The sequence below is a fragment of the Simochromis diagramma genome, unplaced genomic scaffold (assembly GCF_900408965.1).
Source record: "Simochromis diagramma unplaced genomic scaffold, fSimDia1.1 OVJJ01000344.1, whole genome shotgun sequence".
Classification (NCBI taxonomy): domain Eukaryota; kingdom Metazoa; phylum Chordata; class Actinopteri; order Cichliformes; family Cichlidae; genus Simochromis; species Simochromis diagramma.
The window spans coordinates 12,468,913-12,488,520 of NW_024387375.1; the positions used below are offsets into that span (position 1 = coordinate 12,468,913).

Consider the following 19,608-nt stretch of genomic DNA (forward strand, 5'->3'; position numbering starts at 1 on the left):
TTTAACCAGGCTGCATTTATTCGTGTTCGGACATCGGAGGTTATATTTCCCTCGTAGCTGATGACTGAGCCCAAGTAGCGGAACTCTTCTGTCTTCTTCAACTCTTCGTTGTCAATTATGATGGTGCCATCAGTTTGGGGGCCTCCTTCCAGGTATTCGGTCTTTTTCGTATTAAGCCGCATGCCATATTCATCGAGCCGGGTCTTCCAGAGTTGCGTCGTCATTTGGGTCTCTTCTCTGTCTTTGCTGGCAAGGAATACGTCATCGGCAAAGAGGAGAGACCATGGATGAGGTAACTGGAGGTTGGCCGTGATGGTATCCATACATAGAATGAAGAGGAGGGGTGACAGAGCTGACCCTTGGTGGACCCCAGCACTAACTGGGAAGGGAGGTGATAGTCCAGCGACGCATCGGACTGAACTGGTGGCGTTGTTGTAGAGGAGCTGTATCCATTTGATGCACTTGTTTTAATAGCCAAAATTTTCAGTTATCTGTCTTTATTTGCAAATGAATGTCCATAGATATGAATGACATGGATTATTGATAAACCTTAAACCACAGACTGACATTAAAGAGGTATGCAAGGTTTGGCAGATTTTCATGTTCATCTTTAGAAGCTCTGGGTGTAATTCACACACAGTCTGAAGTGGCAGCAAGCATATGATTTCCTGACTGCAAAATCATACCAGTCATAATTACTTTCTGGAATTTGATTATCATTCATTTGTGCGTATGTGTAGTTTTGTAGTTTTGCGTGCGTATGTACTTGTACTCAAGAGGGAAAGCAAAACCTCCTCTGACATGAAGAAGTAAACAGTGCATTAAGGATGTCGTCAGCAAAAACATCCTGCTAAAGTTATTTATTGAAATACAGATAATTTAAAACTATTTGTCAAGGAAATCAAATTAGTGAGCAAACTTTAATAATCTGATGTTAACGTTATTAATTATAGCAGTGATCAGTCATTCATCTTCCCATTGTTGCCATGGAAACTAAGCCAAATTGTCTCCACCCCACACTTGTTTTGTATGTTCATTACCTCATATCTTGTACAAACAAATGCAGGGGAGTCTTTTCATGAATCAGCTGTTTTTTGTTTTCTTTTTTTTGAGGGGACGGGAGGAAAAAATAACATTCTTCTGGATCTGCCAAATAGTGAGTGAAAGATATCATTCTAGAGCATACTGTATACTGCATGAACAAAGGGGAGCCCAGAAAACTCAAAAATAGCTGATGATGATGGTTCAGTTCCTGGCTGCTGTTCCAGTCTTCATGTCAAAGTATCTTCAAGCAAGATACTGAACATCAAGTTGCTCCCCAGTGCATCCATCGGAGTTTGAATGTGTGTGTGAATGCTTGATGGAGAGCATGTATGGAAATAATGTGCTTGTATCAATGTGTGTGACAGGTGAATGAGGCAAGTTGTACAAAGCACTCTGAGGGCTCAAGTAGAGTAGAAAAGCATTTATAATTAACCACTGTATAATGAAAGCTCTATCACTTTACCTGGGCAAAACTAGGTTATTCATGTTGCTATAGTTGCGTTTAAGGAATGCTATTTAAACATAGGTGTGTTATATTATATTGTTGAATGAAATTTTGAGTATATTTCAACTCCTACTAAATTTCCTATTTTGAAATTTGATTAAAATATATGTAATTGTCACTTAAAGTGTCACTTAAAAGCCTAAAGTTTTAAAGATTGAACTTGTCAGTTCACAGCGGCTGTTAGCTTGCTGAAATGATTGCAACATCACGTCACAGTTCATCTTCTCTTAACTAGATGCATACCTGGAGCTGTTATTGAGTAAAATGAATGTTATGATCTTTACAGATTATTCATAAGATGATGCGATCATCGTATCATGCAATTCATGATGCAACCATGTTTCAATGATCAGGCCTGTCATTAAAACCTTTTGGTTTTTTTGTTTGAACTGTGCCCCAACAATTGAAGTGTTATCTGTGGCTTTGGAAGTCTGCTTTTGTAGTAGTCTTCTGTGTAACTCAGAAATCTTTGCTATACAGCTTTGAAAAAACCTATTAGTTCAACTATAAGATGATGTTTTTATTTCTGAATAAATCTGAAAATGTTTACTGAGATCAACAATTGCTAGTTGTTTTACAGTGTACTTACTATACCATGATTGTAAGGTCTGCAGACTTAATACCACTGTGCCAGAGTTTTTCTTACTTTCTCCTGCTCAGGGTTTTTCTTTTGCATTCTTTCTTTTCACACATAAACAAACAGAATTATCCAGTGCCGCATGGTGGTCCAGTATCATTATATACATTAATTTACTACATCTAATGTATATATGAAATCACACTGCTCACCACACTAGAAATTTAGTTAAACTAGCTGACATCCAAGGCAACAAAAATGATAAAACATTAATCAGATAAGCGGGTATAGCAGGAGGAGAAGAGATGAAGAGATAAAGTTGAAAGGAAGTGACAAATTTCTACCCAGCAAAGCAGTGAGTTGTGACATTAAAGGGTATGTCAAAGTCATCAGGTTATCTTGAATAGACTCATTAGCACATACATGGACAGAGGACAAAATAACAGTGTTCAAGTTTTGAAGCCATACCTTGCGATACATCAGTGAGGCAGGTGCTACAGCTCCCTCGACCATCCTTTTCCTCTAAAATGGGAATAAAATCATGATCGGTATCACTATATGTAGCAACAGTCTGTGACACTTTGCATTCATAATTCATAATTGTGAGAAGGGAGTAGTGCACTCTACATCATATGGATAATACTATGGATACTATGGATAATGTGTATAATTTGGGGAGATTTTGAAAGTGTCGTGTAATGCATCTACTACAAAACACAGACGGCTAATCAGATAAAATTGTAAATTTGTAAATTAATTCAGGAAATATTTTTACACTAAAATGAACTTATTTGTCCAGTATTTGTATGCAAAAGGCACCGCAGCCACTCAGTACAGGTGTATTAATGGATAACTAAGGCAGAATTTTATGTATGAATGAATGGCGGTCAGAGTGTGCGACATGAATTAATCTCAGTGATTGCACAGTACAACAGCACCGACAGTGATTTCCTACCGAGCTCTGCCTGAATGTAGCAGCACACTTTCACAGTGTAATTGGAGTCTTATCAAACTGTAGCTATTTTAGGCCTCAACCTAACAAACACAGTAGTGCACCTTTCTATCATGGATTCAGTCACTTAGACACAAACAGTGTGTGGACTAAATGTAATGCCCTCTTTTAACCCGTTAATGCCTATTGTATCATATTTGATACAAACTGTTTTTGTGAGTTTATTAAACTTCAACATCATCAGTGTGATTGATTTTTTTTCCAGTGAAAATGCCAGATGTAGCAGATATGATACAAATTCAAATTCATATATGCAAATTAATATCTAGTTTGTTTGTTTTTATTGTCAGAAGCTTCAATAAACATTCAATCTTTTTCCAGTTTAGTGTAAATTTGCTGCAGTTAAGAAAGAAAGTGCACTTTATTGATCCCCGTGGGGAAATTCCTCTCTGCATTTAACCCATTCACTCAGTGAAGCAGAGGGCAGCCATTGGGCGCCCGGGGAGCAGTGTGTAGAGATGGTACCTTGCTCAGGGGTTGCTCAGGGGTATCTCAGGGTGGCTGTTCAGGGGAATCGAACCCCCGCCCTTGCAATCAGGGGGCCACCACTCTACCTACTGAGCTATCCCTGCCCTAATAAATCACCCTTAAGTCAAGTATTTGATTTACTTTGCTGTCTTAATTTCATTAGGTGATTTTCACCTGTGAGACTAATTTCCTATATGTACCATACTTCTCTGGCTCTAGGCATTAGACTGAGCTTCATGCAAGTAGATGTTGCATACATAACATCACACATGGCTGATTTTACTCCCCTTATTTTTCTAGGCAAGATGGGATTAAAAGATCTGTGTTTTTCCATGGAAAGAAATTGCAGAGAAATGAAAATTAAAAAACAAAAAGGTAGAATCTACAGAAATTCGAATAAGTCTTTGGGAAATACAAAAATATTAGTGCAAATATATTATAAATCTGTACACAGTATCACCGTGGTAGAAAGGCCATTTGCAGCCCACTTAGCAAACTGACAGATCTGAGTGTTTCCAGTCAGCTTTCCCAGAAGCTTTTTGCCCTTTTGACAGTGAATGGTGTCGACTGTAATCAGATAGTTACAGTAGATTTGTCTCTGTCTCATCTGTTGGACTGCCTGTCTTTTTCTCTCTCTCTTTCTTCCTCTGTCACTCTCTAATCAATAGAAACATTGTTTCGGCTGTCCACAGAATCCAAGAAGCAAATTGTTTCTGCCAGACAGAAACAAATAGTCTTTTGCATGCACGAAGCCACAGAAAAAAGTCACACTCTTTCTGTGGAATGTGTGGAAACGCACAAATGCATACAGTAAACACACACCGTTTGAGCAGACGCCGGCAGACGGACTGCCCACATTGTTTGTCCGTAACCTTTAATCTTTTGTTCCCAAGGAGGCAGAGAAGGTCAGACCTCATGATACGAGACATAACGAGTTGACTGTAATCTTCTTCTATTGTGCTTCTGTTTCGCGTGAAAATGAACAGGTAAAGCGAACATGGACTTTGGATGTTGCTCGATGTTCTGCCTCTGAATGCTTTTTGAGCAACAGGATACCTGTTGGATTACTTTATAGGATGAATGGCCTGTGATGACACAACAAAGGTTAGAACTTTTAGGTAGGATATAAATACTACTTAATAAAACATGTTAATTGTTTTGAAGTTATGTGACAACCAAAAACTGGTCGTTTGTGCCAGTGATGATCTGTGTGTGTCATATTAAAGACGATGGAGCCACATTTGCATTATTTTTTCAGCATTGTTGTGTCTCATAAGCCAATTAAAACCTCTAAATTAATAAAAGACTAAAACTTTGTTGGGCTACAGCTGTTTTCAGCAGTTTTACATGTGCACATTGCAGATGAAACGATTTGTCCTGACTGAATAACAGAAATAATAACCTGCTTCGGTTATTTAGAGGATCTCCTGAATATTCTCCATATGCATGAACGTTACAGCCCAAAATAACGTTACATAGAAGCATGCAGATGTAGACGGAGAAACGTAGATCGCCACTAAGAGGTTAAAAGGAGGGAGGTCATTAATGGTGTTTGGCCAGACACTGATAGGTCACCGCTCAGTGGTGTGCTCTCTGCGGCTCTCATCCGTGAAGTAACGGATCTCCGCCTCCGAGATGCACTGATTTGAGTTTGTTGTTCGGCTGTGCCAGCAAAGCAGGAGACGTCACCGGATTTGTTTTACCTGTAAGCATGGAGGATCGTCTGTGAAGTTATCCTCTCAGCCTGGCTGCGTGTGTGTCTGACAGCCGAGTGCACGGATAAGTTTGTGGAAGTCGGCGACGGAGAATCACAAAAGGTAAAGTCAGACCTTGATGAAACATGTCACACTTTCTGTTGTCGGTGGATTGTCGAGGTTGGCTGTATCGTTACCTGCTTCGGGGATCATTGAGAGGTCTAACAAGCGGAAGAAGAAACAACGCGCGTCAATAATATACAACTTCTGTCGAGTTTTTATTGAATAAACCGAGTAAACAGATCGCTGATTACCCCGCAGGGACGACGCGCCGTAATTCGGAATGAATGCAGACTATATTTCCCACATGGCTGTGAGAAGACAACGAGTCTAATCATGATCATCACAATAATGCACTTGCTGTTCCTGTCCAGTTTGCCACTCGCTCTCGGAGACAGAGGCTGTTTGTGAGAAAGTTATAAAACTGGATGTTGTCGCATCCAACGAATCCAGTGAAGAGAAATAGGCCACCGAGTACTTTTTAACTGTAATAATATTAGTTATAGCCACAGAGCAGGGATGCGGGTTCGATCCCCGGCTCGCATCATCTCAGACTCCATCTTGCCATCCAAATTGTAAACTTTTTGTTGCCAGATGTATAGAAGTAAAATATGACCATTCTTACGTTTTTAGCCATTTTTATCGTGTTTCATAAAGAGATTGCCTTGTTATTAAGTTCGCCTCACACTTCAATTATAAACCTCAACTCTCACCTTGGTCTTACTGTGTACTTACAGCAATGTCTTTACGCGTGCATTAAACCCACAAATCACTTAACTGACCTTATTTATATGTGTATAGGAAACAAGAAGCTATAAGGAAGCTTTGTACACTCTCCCTTCATTTCCATTTTTCAGTTCTCACTGATTTGCTCATCAGTAAGGACAGACTACCCTATTTGTTCTTTCACCTTTTCCACTGACCACATAATCTTTTCTAGAGCTGTCCAAAGTTGGATTTTGTAAGGTTCAGTAAAGACCGGGTGTCTTCCTAGTTCACCTTTTTGTGTCCTTGCGATCTTTTTTTTTTTTTTTAAACTAAAGCATTTTAGCCAGTAGCTGGAAATGTAGTTTGTGTGCTTATTTTGGTTACAATCATTTGCCACGGAGTGCTATGGTGTTAGTCATTTATTTTATATAAAGTAGGTTGGTCCGAGTGAAGTAATTAATACTGTTTCTTCATTCTTTTGGTGATCTGCGGCTACCCTTTAAGAGGGATCGTGTGAAGTCCAGTGTTCACGTAGAAGTTGCATATAACATTAATACTACAACAGTGAGTGGTTGGTGCTACACTGAGGTCTTGGAGAGGAAAACAATTCTTGTGTGAGCATTGAATATCATGTGGTGGTGACTTAAAGGATATAGATCCTTATTTGGTATGTTTTATAATGTGACCATGATTGTCCAGCTGTTTGAGAGGACATGTCTGCTGTGCCGCATGTGCGCATCACCACAGCATGTGTTTAAAAAAAGTCTTCAGGGGGCCTAAAGCTCAGTGTGCACAGCAGAATATTTTTCACTCAGAGTGTGTGTGTGTGTGTGTGTGTGTGTGTGTGTGTGTGTGTGTGTGTGTGTGTGTGTGTTTGTGTGTGTGTGTTGGATAAAATCTGTAAAACTAAGTCTCCCAAAGGAACAGTTCAGACTGATTTCTTAAACAAACTCTAACAAAAACGATTGTTTCTGGTCACTTTAAACCTTCAGCTCCTAGCTGTGGGAGTCAGGTATCAAAGTGTAGCACAAAAATTGGTATCCTTCCAAAAACCTACTTATTTGTAGTACACTGCATATATAGCACTTGTGAAGTAAAACCGCTAAAACATTTAGTTTTTTTAGAAACTGTTACAATTTTCTCAAAATTACCTCAGAGAGACTGTAATGGATTTTGTTCCTTTGTCACTCAAAACATGAATTTTGGTCAGCTTTGGGAGAGTCATGTTGCTATCCACAGCTGTCCTTTCTTACGTTTAGCGCACAGCAGGAAATAATCTGCGTAAGATGGGTTTATGATACTACTGTGTGGTTTAGGCAAGGAAGCAGCAGAAATAAAGACTGCAGGAAGAGTGACATGACAGACTTTGTTTTAGGGAACTTACTGAACTAAGTTAGTTATCATTTGGCTGTAAATTGTTGCTGTAATACTGCTAAATGCCTGCAAGTGATATGCTTAGTGGCTGTCTCTACCTTGAATCACTGGTGTTCTCTAAGGGCAAGCAAGTCAAGCAAATAGACATCAGTTAAAACATACCAAAGTGAAAGTGATCTCTCTTCTTAGATCTCAAACAGCCTTCGTCTAATTCATTGTTTGGTTCCATCTTGTATATTACTTCCATCTTGTGGCCTCGCTTGGCTATCGCTGGAAACTAGCTTGATATGAATCCATTGGAATCTATGGTTTCTTTCGTTTTCGTAGATGAATGTGTTTTCACCTTCTTTGAACATCTTGTTGTTTTTGATCGTCTGGATAAACCTCAGGTCTTTGATGGGACTGACTCTGCTTTCACTGCTCCTCGTGTGTGTGTGTGTGTGTGTGTGTGTGTGTGTGTGTGTGTGTGTGTGTGTGTGTGTGTGTGTGTGTGTGTGTGTGTGTACTTTTTATCCAAGGGGCTTTTTTTTAATTCCAAAACTGCCTAATGGAGAGTCAGAGGTATTTAACCCTAGTGGGGTTGTCCTCTTGGTGGTGATCTGTGGGTCATTAACCCACTGTTCAGCATCTGTTGTCCCATGAGCCAAGGTGTGAAACAAGATGTGGGTCATTCCCGAACGAAGATGTGAATCCTTTGTGACACATCGTCCCATTGTGCCAGCATGTGAACCATTGAGGTTGCATGAGTAAAGGTGTGAGCTCAATGGTTGCATTGAGGTGGCTGATTGAGGTTATCAACTGACTACAGTGTAATCTTGAGAACCCTTAACACATTACTGAGACTGAAGACGTCACTTGAATGAGTGACGAAACGTTTCTCCCACTAAGGCTACGTCCACACTAGCCCGGATAAATTTGAAAACGGTGTTTTCGTCTGCAAACGCTCTGCGTCCACACTATCGTTTACAGTCATTTTCACAGAGTTGTGCGCCCACATTGAAACGTCTGAAAATGCTTACGTTCCAGTACTGTGCATGCGTGTAACGCAAGACGATTTGACCTGCCTCATTTCTGTCTGCTGCTTATTTACTTTCTGGCTCTTTGCAACATTGTGGCAAAATGTTGCGGAAAAACAGAGTGTTTGTAAAGGGATTAACAATGAGGTGGAGTTGTTGCTGCGAGTAACACAAAAGCACAAAGTTGCAAAAGCGAGTGAGTTAAAGAATTTGAAGAAAAGCTATCTGGAGCATGTACAGACTGATATGAATCTTTAATAGGGCTGTTGCTGTATAATGCCCTCCACTATCTTAACAGTAAGATAGCGGAGGGCACGTGACTGCATCACATGACTAAAATGTGTCATCGTTTTCGAAAAGGCTCCAGGTTCGCTGTCCACACTTCGACGCAAAAACGGCATCTTCAAATGTAACCACTTTGGAGAGCGTTTTCAAAACGCTACGTTTTCCTTGCCCAAAAACGCTGTCTCAGTGTGGACGGAAGGCCAAAACGGAGAGAAAAAGATGCGTTTTCAAACGAAAACGTATTAATGTGGACATGGCCTGAAAATGCTACGTCCAGATGAACATAATCAACTTTTTGGGCCTTAACACATTGGAAAGGAAAGCCTGGCTTATGGACAGGCAAGGTTGATTTCTGGTTTAATGAAGCAGGCACAATTGATTGAATGTACTAAACTCAACCAGACACATCATTTCATTTTTTGAACCACCTGTAGATGAGCTAGTTTTGGCTGCTCTCTAATTCACAAGAGGTCACCATTGCAGGTATCTCTACATGTTTGGTTTGGTAGGCAAACATATAAACCGCTGCACCTATGGAGACACTTTCAATAACCTTTTTTAAAAATGTGTAGGCCTGTTTTTCTCAGTGCATTAAAAGCTGTTTTGAGAGATGTGGTCAGCCACAACAGCCACACTACAAACATGTCATTTTATAGAGTATGATGCATTACTGTATGGTCAACAAAATATAAGGCATTTAAACTGAACCCCACCTTAAACATTCACAGCAGTAATGTTAATTCATATAACACTGATGGGGAGCATTTTTCTGCAGAAATAATTTCTACCTGATGGAGGCAATGAACTTTGTTTTTCACTGTGGTTTGTCAGAGTTCGTAAATTAAACTCCACAGCACTTTTCAGTTCTGTCAGTGACGTTAAGCACTTAATTTTTCTTTATAAACCTTTACAAATGTGGTTCAGACCTTTAATCATCTTAATAAACAGCCACAATCTAGTGCAGCTGGACTCTATTCTGTTTACTTAAATTTGTAGATAGATGCAGAAGTATGATTGGTTTGCTTTAATAATTATAATATATAATTTATATTGATGATTATAGTAACTCTAATGATTTTTAGAAGAACCTGGCTGCATAGGTTGCAATGGAAGGTGGAAGAGGTGCATACTAATCACTGAGCCACCATTCTGAGGTTGGATATAGAAATATGAGGAAAAGGGTAATGTATATATATAAAATGTATGGAGGTTTGCAGAATCAAGGGAGTAAAGTAGAGGTAAAGTGATTTTGGAGAGTGGGGTCAGAGTGGAGGTGATTGGAGCAAAGGGAAGATAAAGGAAAGAGGAAAGACACAGGTATAAGGAAGGGAGGCTGGAGAGGTAATTTGAAGGAGATGGAGAACGGGTGTAGAGAGGTGGTTCAGCATGAGCGTCCATTTTCATGTCTCCTTCCCTTTTTGCTTTACTTCCTTTGGCATCTTCTTTTTTCCAACAGCACTTTTTAAAAGTTTTGTTCCTCTACAGCCTTCTTCTAAAATTTATTTCAGTCTTCTGCATCTGTTCTCTGGCTCTCCCTCAGAGGACTGTTTTGGCAGCCAGGGCTTGTCTGTCACAAGATTTTGCTGAGCCTTGCAGAAAGACTTTCTTTCTCCTCGTCGAGCTTTACAATTTCACTGCCCCTCTGCTTCAGCTGATCCTTTGGTGGATACCCGAACCCTTTCTGCTTCCAGCAGTGTGATCAGCTTATAGCGCTCCTGCTGGTACAAGTTTGAAATCTTGCTCAGTTTGTGCATTTTTAGTCTGTGTTCATACAGGTTGCAGTACATCGTTGACCTTTCAGCTACCAGCTCTCTGATGCACGGTGTTGCTCTGTGCTCGCTTTGTTTTAATTGGTCATTTTCGACTCAGGACTGGATCCTAGTCTTGCTACTTCATTGTGTACTAAATGAGTATTACACCTAAAGCAGATCATCGTGGTGTTCTTATTTTTTCCTTTGCATTCTAAAATTTTATTAATGATTTGATTTACACTTAAAACCTTTTTAATGTTGGTCAAGTTTAGAATTGTTATTCGTTTCCTAACTGATCGAATGTTTCAGTGACTTGCTTGGGATGAAAATTAATCCTAAAAAAATCCCAAAATATGTGTGTGTTGGAGAACACCTGAGCTATTAATATCCAGGGCCTTAAAAATTCCTTCAAATGAATTAGCGTCATTAGGTGACACATTCACATATAATCAGGTTACTTTCCTAAACAACAGATGCACAAAAAGACCGAATGTGTACAGAAATAAAGGTTTGATTATTAACATGTCACTAGATTATGCAAACTAAGTGTCGTTTAGTGTGATGCTGAACAAAGGGACGACCTCCAGACTCCTCTTTCATGTCTTCTGTTGGAGTTTTCTGTAGGTATCCGATCAGCCTTTGTCACAAACACACGATACATATAAGCATGATCAGATTCTAATCATTCTTTTCTTTGTTTTGCAAATATATTTCAGGCACATTCTTGTTTTTAAACCTGGCTTAACAGCCCTGAACAGTTCTATACCCAGCTTGTTCTTAGTGAGGCCAATTTGAATGCATCTCAACGTCTCATGTCTACTGGTTTCCGACAGCCCTAGTTCTCTTCACTGTCTGTGGTTGTCAGGCCTGGGAAAATGCCTCCTACTCCACAGGAAATGACTCTCAGTCACAGTTTTCTTTACCTCATTGAGTTTTTTTCTGCATTCCTGCCATTTAAGTAGCTTCCACAATATATATAGTCCTATGAATGTGCATAAAGAAAGTTTGGCCTACATTTTTTTATTTCATGTTGTTTTAATGGTTAGGGCGTTTTAAGTGTGCATTGTGTTAGGTGTTGAACTGACTGAGCTAGAGGTTATGGGGGGTTTCCGTTGTGGAAAATATCTAAGTTTCTTGCACTTGCCTTTTCCTGTTGCACACTGCATGTGGTTTTGGCATGACCTTCTGTGGTACTGACATAACGTTTTTCTTCTTGTGAACAACAAAATGCCCCCCCAAAAATTGTAGTGTTCTTACTTTGTTTGAAAGCTCGTGATTATAAGGTGATGTATCTGACCAGAAGAAGTAAATGATAGCATTTACCTGTGTTTGAGATAACTAGGAAATTTCTTACTCAGCAACCATCAACCAAATATAATAACATTTTAAACAGTCTGACTCCACCAAGGTATAGAATCTCTGGGGTATAGAGAATCATGTTATTCTATTGGTACGGACTACTAAATATTTGCTATCATCACATTCCTGGTTGATGCTTAAAGACATGGAGAATGGCCAAACTGGATTAAGCTGATAGGGAGGCAACCAAATAACGTAAAACCAAGGTATGCAAGAGCCTCTCTGAATGCACAACATGTCAATTTTTGAAACGGACGACTATACCAGCAGAGGGTCACGCTAGGTACCACTCCTAAGAACAGAAAAGTGAGGCTACATGGGTTGCATGGGCTCACCAAAATTGGACTATAGAACATGGCTATTCAATTACAATCCATTTAGAGAAAATGTCCTCACGTAAAAGCCTGAAATATCATTAGGTGACATATCATAAAGCCTAATTGTTGTATCAGTGGCTGCATGTAGTTAAAGAAAGAACGTTCTGTTCAATAGTTTTCCAACAATGCATATTATATATTTTTTACTATAAGATGCAGGGTTCACCAGCAAATTATATGGTACAAGGTTTTAACATAATGAGCGCTGTGAAATTTTAGCTTCATATATCAAATACTTTTCGATATATTCTTTTGAAAAGAACCATCATCCCACTTTGGCACCATGTTTTTTTCACAAATTGAAATCTGAAGCAATGTTTTAACATGAATATCTCTAAAACTATCCATCCATCCATTCGCTTCCGCTTATCCTTTTCAGGGTCGCGGGGGGCGCTGTTGCCTATCCCAGCTGTCATAGGGTGAGAGGCGGGGTGCACCCTGGACAGGTCGCCAGTCTGTCGCAGGGCCAACACACAGAGACAGACAACCATTTGCTCTCACATTCACACCTATGGGCAATTTGGATTAATCAGTTAACCTATCCCCACAAACTAGATGTCTTTGGACGGTGGGAGGAAGCCGGAGTAAAACCACGCAAACACGGGGAGAAAATGCAAACTCCACACAGAAAGACCCCGCCCTGATGGTGGAATTGAACTCAGGACCTTCTTGCTGTGTGGCAACAGTGCTAACCACCTTGCCACCGTGCTGCCCATCTCTCTCTAAAAAAATTAAAGATAAAAACCTAAACTTTTCACTGGTCTTTGAAAATGAGTCATAATCTGTCATCTGCGACGGATACAGCGTATTGGTTAGCTAGAATATTTTTCTTAAAAGTCCACCGCTGCTCCAGAACAGCCTCTGGATCTTGAGCTGGACTGTGGCCTGTCTGTTGGTGACCTGGGCAATAGGAGATTTGAAAAATGTCGCTAAAGCTAATGATTCTCAATTCTTTCTGCTGCAACATTCAAATTGTACAGTTAAAAGTAAAGTTTGGCATGACCACATGAAAGTATCCATGTTTTTGAACCATTCTTTCTGTCATGGGCCCCGTACTACAAACTGATTATTGTTTAGATGCCACAGTCTACCTGACCATACCTATCGCTTTATAACCACATCTTCTGATGGCTTCTTCCAGCAGGATGCCATGTAACAAGTCAGCAGATTTCAAACTGGTTTCTTGTACATGACAATGACTTCACTGTACTCAGATGACCTCCACAATCACCAGATCGCAATTTGCAAGGGAAATTTGCATCATGGATGTGAGTCCATCAAATCTGCGCCATCTGTGTGATGCTGTCATGGCAATATGTACCAAAATCTCTAATGAGAGCTTCCGGGTCCTGGTTGAATCGATGCCTTGAAGAATTAAGGCAGTTCTGAAGGGAAAAGGGAGTCAAACCTAATACCAGCAAGGCGAACAGGAAAAAGAGCAGGTCCATTGAGTGTATATTTTATTTTAGTTACAAATGTGAGTCACAGCATATCTAGGTTAGAATAAAATATGTCTGGTTGTTCGCCTGAATCTCTCTTAATTTCCTTTAAACGTAGGTTTGACTCACAATCAGCTCCACAGAACAGCTGTGCTTGTTTCCATAGTCTAACGAGGTTATTTTTAGATGGCACAGTATCTAAATAAGTGATGAAAGCTGGTGTTTTGATCAGTACAGCAAGTCTTCCAAGAGAAGGAGTCAGCCCTTTTCATGAAGTAAAATATGGGACATGGGATTGCTTGCTAGCGCAGATTAAGAAGGATGCACTTTGGGAAGCTGCATGGTAAAGCTTGTACATGTCTCAGGGTGGTCTTTTAACAAGACCTTTAGCTTAGCACTTGTACATGTACCTTTTTTTTTTTTTTTTTATTCCTGAAAAAAAAAATGCATTCATTTTTAACGTGTTTCTAAAATAAATCTGGTGAACCGATAAAGAGAGACGGAGCGAGAGAGACCACTGAACATGTCGTTTGCAGTACAATGTGTTCCTTCTTTAAAGTCAGCGTGCTGTACTGGAGCACTTCTGAGATTTGTACAGTAGTTTAGTGCAGCAAAAGGAAAAGGTAAGATGAGGTTAATTTTCTATTACATAAACTGTTTTCTAATCCTATTAGCTCCACTCAAGATGTACTGTAACACTTGCCTGTCACCCAACTAGATCCAGTGTTATAAAGTTCTGCAACACTACTGAGTTTCCCAAAGGCATGTAGCTGCTCAAAGATACAGTTTGGTATGAGCAATCGGGTTGTTTAGTAGGGAAAAGACATCATGCCTGCAGAAAGACATTGGCAGAGCCAGTGGATAAATATTTTATGTGAAAATATTTTTTCCCCATTTTTGTTCAGTGTCTTTGACATTTTGTTGTTGTTGTTGCTATGATTCCACCAGTCAAACTTAACTCAGTTTCTTCTTCTTCTTCTTTTTTTTTCAGCGTGTTTTCTTTTTAAATTAATTTTTCTAATGTGTCGAAATTAGAGATGGCACGATACCACTTTTTTATGTCCGATACCGATACCGATATCATAAATTTGGATATCTGCCGATACCGATATGAATCCGATATAGTGTTTTTTAATCAACAAAACTGTTTTTTAAATATCTTGCTGCATTTTGTATAAGTTCATACTCAAGTTTAAAACAACAACTACACTAAAGCTATTCTGTTATACCTGTATGCAAAAAAAATATTTCATAGTTCAGCAATACTGATCAATCTAATAAACTTAAACCTACACCATCCTCCCTATTCTAGTATTTTAAAGAGTACTTAGCATAAATATTAAGCAACCTAACTAATAGGGTTCCAACTCCCAGCAACAACAAAAATAAATAAATAAAAAATAGGGAACCACCCCTCACGCTCCACCTCATGATGCTTAATCAACGTAATCAACCTTAATTTGATGCAGTGTGAAAAAAAATGCACAGAAATAAATTATTTTTCAAGAAATATTAAATAGATTCAACATCTTTCTTCAACAAAATTGCAGACTGCACAGATGGTACCTTCCCAAAGGAAAAAGTACTATAGCTTACTAGGGTATATATATTAGACTTAATAGTTACTATATACAGTAATTGACTTCTATTCATTTTACATCAAATTAAAACTTTGGGTGTCAGATAATTATTTATTAAAAGCTAGACATTTTAAATGAGAATAAGAAAGAAAAGTATGTCTTTGTGCCCCCTTTTCCCTGTTAATGCCCTATCGGCCCCCCTGGCTAAACTTTGCTAGATCCGCCCCTGCACAGTTACCAGCCGTCAGCTGCGTAGAAAAAGATCCTGGTGTAGAAAGTAATATTAAATACATTCTAACAACAGCTGATCAAGCTTAAACGTGCTGCTGTTGTTCAGCCGCTGGTTTCCTCTTTCTGGTGCAAAGTGGGCCAAAAGCAAACAAGAGACACGGACTTGCGACAGAAAAGCCGATCAGCTGATCATTAAGCAGTTTCATGATTGAAGTAGCAGCAAGAAGAGGCAGTCGCTTGTTAAGCTTAACGCAGGAATGCTTTACAAACATTCAGAGATGGACTTACACACTTGCTTTACTTCTCTCGGGATAACTTTGTCGGAGATGAAATGCCGTGTGCTAGCGAAGCTCCAAATGCTATCCAGACCACCGACAGGTCCCGCATGCCACAGCCGCTCTATCACCTGATGCATACTGCTCCGACGTGCTAACGTTCTGAGGTGAGTTACGGCGCGTTGCAAGTTTTGTGAGGTGCTTTCGTGATATTTAATGGATCGGATTACATTTTTTATTTTTCTCCGATATCCGATCCAGTAATTTAGGTCAGTATCAGACCGATACGTAATATCGGATCGGTCCATCTCTAGTCGAAATACCATAAATACCTTAAAATGCACCATAATATGTACTTAACATGATGACTAGTAATTTGGTTGGAGGAGCACAACAGTATTCCAAAACTTTTGTGGTAGGTAGTTTAATTTTGAAACTTGAGTTTGTAGATGCACGTATGGAGAAACTTTTAGAGCTTGATTCCCACACTTGTTATTGAAAAAAATTGAAAAGAAAATCTGTTATTGCCATATGCTCCTACCACCCACACTGAAATATCCACTTTAAAAGCTGTAATCCACCATCCATACCATGGTTATTACACGTAGCATTACTTACCAAAACACCATGGATCTCCCAGTCCTGTATGCTGCACATTTTATGCTCTTGTAAAGAATTAATTTGACTAATCAGAACACCTTATGCTGCATGTATTTTCATGAGTGTTTGTTAATCGGCATTAGCATGCCTCTGTAATCTGCCCACAGTCTTTGACATTGTGCTAACAGGGACAGAGTGCTAAGAATAGAGATGCAGAGAACAATAGAGTTGAACTTTGATGGTCAGTAATGACGCGTGAAAGGCAAGCAATCACATGGTTGTCCTGTCTTCTGTAGTCATTACAGTGATGGAAAACTGCGATCGCCTTCTCAGCTGTAACAGCAAAGCCGCTCTGTGGTAGGCCCATCTGTTGACTCCGCTAATGTCCACATGGCAAAGTGCACAAGGCACTGAGACACAAGATGGTTAGACCATTCGGGTCCTTCCTGCTGTGCACTCTGGATTTTAATATTATATTAGACAGGTGTGTCAACATGCTCTCCAGCTAGAGAGCAGTGTTTCTCACATGCATAACTATAATGAAAACTATTAATCTGTTCATTTAACTACAGAACAACTAAAGCTAAGCGCTCAGTCATGCTAAAAATGACATCACCTGCTCACATGTGTGAGTCGAGCAGTGTCAGAGTACAACCAGAGTTTGCTAGAATGTGTGAAATTGTAATGAGACACGTTGTCTTGCCATGATTAATGCATGATGTTTCCCCACTTCCATGCTCAGCCTCTAGGTCATCGTGTGTATTTGTGTGAATGTATAGTAAAGAGTAGCAGCACCTTTAACTTTAAATAGTGAGCAAATTTTTTACACAGGGTTCCTGCAAAAGATCATCTTCATGACTGTGCACATGTGCATCAAGAGTAAACAATAGGGTAGCTTTCATACTGTAAGAATTTCCTAAAAGGCTTTATTTCACTCAACTACAAAACAGTGCTGCCATTCTGCACTGATCTTTGAACAATAAAGTGGCTTTAAGCTGAATATTTGATATAATCTTACATGACAAATTGCAAGGAAGCCTGCAGTGGGTTACTGGTAGCATGTTGAATTTGCAGCTTTTATCTGAATATTCTTCGTCTTCTTCTTTGAGCTACTGCCTTTAGGGGTTGCCACAGTGCCTCATGCATCTCATCCTGTCCCCAGCATCCTCCTCTCTCACCCCAACCCTCTGCGTGTCTTCCTTCCCTACATGAATTGTCTCTGTGGTCTTCCTCTTTTCCTCCTGCCTGGCAACATATTGTCCAATATATCCACTATCCTTTCTACTGTGGTCCAAACCATCTCAGCCTCACTTTCCTCACATTGTTTCCAGACCTCTCAGCCTGAACTGTCCCTCTGATGTTCTCATTTCTAACCCTGTCCATCTTGATCACTACCAATGAAAATGTTAACTCTGTCACCTCCAGCTGTGCCTCCTGTGTTTTTGCCACCATCTCTAAACTGTCATCATAGCAGGTCTTACTACTAGGGCAGGGCAATATGGCCAAAAATATTTATCACAATATATATTTGAAAATTTGTGATAACGATATAATTGACGTAGGACAAAATACTTTACAATTCCACAACTTTATTAGTGCAAAAAACCCATTCAATGTATTTTCACTTAAACAAGCAGCTGTTTTTTTTTTTTATGTGCATTAAAGTTATATAAAAATTTAACAGTGCATATCCAAATTCTTTGCTGACAGTTTAACCAAAAGGCATTTCCAGTGGAAATTGGCCGACATATCCTGAGCATAACCATATAATATCCACAAAACTTAAAAAGAGATTATACACACACAATACCGTAATATTATGTTGAAGTACAGTACGTATCACTCCGCGAGGCTCCTGACTACGGTAGCCGTAATGCTCCCACAATCCATCAAGCGGTGCGGCTTCGTAGCTTAGCAAAGTCGTACTAAAACATTTTTTGACAGATTTTTGAGCGGCGTGTACCACATAAAATCAGTTCGGTAAAGTAAACTAAGTAGATCTCATGCTCCTAGGGCTGTTCGATATAACGATATATATCGGATGACAATATAAAACCGTCTATCGTTTCATTTTACGCTATCGTTTGTTTCGTGGTGTCGCAAAATAAACTGTTTACGGCAGTATTTTTTCATCATTTTGATGGTCACTGTAGTGGCTATATTAATTTCTTAAAGTTCTCTCTTTCTCTTATATTATAGTGTGCACACTACAGACGGACAAGCGCCTGTTTTTATGCGTTGTGGTTAGCAACAATGACGGTAAAACCATCGCATGTCCGCTTGTTTATCTTTCACAATTAAAGCTCAAGATCCTGTTGAGACTTTTCAAAATAAACAATCACGTGAAAGATGCAGGGTATTTACGGATGAGAAGCAAAAAAGGTGCTAAAAAATAAACCTTAGACTCAAACGTTAGAACAGGCTTTTCCCCGCAGCACGCCGTGTAATAAATACTCACAAAGAAAACGGTGGCCGTTACAACTTATGTCTAAAAATGTATAGTTTCATGCATCGGTTAAAACACTCGACTCCAGGTGCACGACGCCCACCTGGAAACACTTCCCGCAAGTCGAGCTGCCCAAGATTCACAGAATTTATAGAAAATGTTACATTTTTGTGATTTATATCGTTATCAGGACGATAGATGAGATTTTGGTCATATCGCACAGCCCTACATCCTCCCATGCTTCTTTCAGCTCCATATCATTGGTTCTGTAGTGTACCATGTCTTCAGCAATGTTTTGATGGTTACCAATGATGGTGAATCTTCAGTGGTGGTGCTTGTTGGCATCAGTGGTTCCTTTATTTTCTTTTGATTTAGTCATGCAGATGAGCCAGTTGATGCAGTGGGTTGGAAGTGTAGGCAGCTAAAAAAAAGGTGTGAATGGTTTACATCCTGGTTTTTTTTTTTTTTAAATACCGCTGAACATAGTTGTAAACAAGCTTATATTTGCATCCTGTCAAAAAACCAACCCATTATTAGACCTGGCCTATTTTCTGCATTGCCAATGAGGTTCTAACCACACAGTTGAAGTGTTATGTGTAGTCATACTATCATAGCACAGTTGATTTCTTACAAACACGCATGGATAAAAGCAACTTTGTCCTACTTACGATACCCTGGAGATCTGCTGTTAAAGGTTCAATTTTAGGATACAAGGTATGAATTAATTTTATCTGTTTGGCTGCCACTTTAACACTCTGCAAGAAACCTTGGAGGGTTTTTTTTCTCTTGACTTTACAGTATGTTTTG

The 19,608-nt window shown here is 39.5% G+C and overlaps 1 protein-coding gene across 11 annotated transcripts in view; it reads left to right on the forward strand.

Moving 5' to 3' along the window:
- Positions 1 to 19,608, forward strand: part of gramd1bb (GRAM domain containing 1Bb) — a 117,061-nt gene that overhangs the window by 21,344 nt on the left and 76,109 nt on the right. Inside the window, exon 1 of one of the 11 annotated variants that reach the window (XM_040009610.1) lies at positions 5,409 to 5,423. The exons of the other annotated variants lie outside the window; for them this stretch is intronic. The gene's annotated coding sequence lies outside the window, so the exon portion shown is untranslated. Of the gene's footprint in view, positions 1 to 5,408; positions 5,424 to 19,608 lie in introns of those variants that run through there. 11 annotated transcript variants of the gene reach the window in all.